General features: G+C 40.5%; 1 pseudogene; it reads right to left on the bottom strand.

The window, feature by feature from the left end:
• Window positions 1-940: 940 nt before the first annotated feature.
• Window positions 941-1,059, bottom strand: LOC145399588 (5S ribosomal RNA; annotated as a pseudogene).
• Between the last annotated feature and the right edge of the window lie 251 nt (window positions 1,060-1,310).

Genomic DNA, 1,310 nt, shown 5'->3' with positions numbered 1-1,310 from the left:
TGAAAATAATATGGTTGTTTTTAATGCATCTAAGACTCAGTTCTTACACCTATCAACCCGACTAAATCTTCCACTGGTATACCCACTTATGTTTAATAATATTCAGCTTAATCCTGGATCATCCTTGAACATGCTTGGGGTTTCATTTACTAGGGACTTATCTTGGAAAGATCATATTACATCTCTTGTAAAATCTGCTTCCAAGAGATTGGGTGTGCTAAGCCGACTCCGCTCTTTCTTTACCCCTGCACAATTGTTGACTCTATACAGGGGTTTTATCCGCCCCTGTGTGGAGTACAACTCTCATGTGTGGGGAGGCTCCCCACATACAGCTCTTGTCAATAGGGTGGAGTCAAAGGCTTTTTGTCTCATTAACTCTCCTCCTGTTACTGACTCCCTTCAACCTCTGTCTCTTCGCCGCACTGTTACATCTTTATCTCTTTTCTATCGCTACTTTAATGGTCACTGCTCCTCTGAACTGTCTGCTTGCATTCCTCCACCTCTACGACAGGCGCGTTGCACCCGTCTGGCAGCAAACTCTCATCCCTTTTCTGTCCAACTCTCTAATGCAAGAGTTAACCGTCACTCCCAGTCTTTCATTTATGCAACAGGTCAGCTCTGGAACTGTCTCCCTCTGTCTGTATTTCCTACTGCCTGTGATCTCCAGTCTTTCAAATGCAGTGTGTCCGGGCATCTCAAAGTGATCGGATCTTGAATGTGGCTCTCTATTGTATTTTGTTTTTCTCTTGGAGGAAACTGTTACTGCGGGCTCATGGCCTTTGGTTCCTTCTTCTTTGCATAAGTATATATATATATATATACATCATTTCATTCATTGCCAGACGCCATGTATCCCAGACGGGGTGGCCAATGGCTTAGAGTTAATTGTTTTACAGGGAGGGGCACTAATCCTCCACCAACCCCACTTGACACGTAGGGATGCCAACAGCATCTGGTGTTCCCAGGCGGTCACCCATCCAAGTACTAACCAGACCCAACGTTGCTTAACTTCACTGATTGGATGGGAAGTGGTGTACTCAACGTGGTATACATATATATGTATATATATATATATATATATATATATATATATATATATATATATATATATATATATATATATATATGGTGTATATAGATATATATATATATATATATATATATATATATATATATAGGCATCAAATTACCACGCAAATTTTTGAGGAGCTAATATCAACTGACCTGGAGTTGGATTATGTTCTAGTACCCATGAATACACTTTATGTCAAGTTTTATCACAATCTATCGACGGCTAGGGGTGCAACAAG

Source organism: Coenobita brevimanus, chromosome 49, assembly GCF_032717465.1.
Source record: "Coenobita brevimanus isolate Jiangsu-jjx chromosome 49, ASM3271746v2, whole genome shotgun sequence".
NCBI lineage: Eukaryota > Metazoa > Arthropoda > Malacostraca > Decapoda > Coenobitidae > Coenobita > Coenobita brevimanus.
The sequence above is the reverse complement of the archived record's forward strand: the minus strand, read 5'-3'. Positions and strand labels throughout refer to the sequence as shown.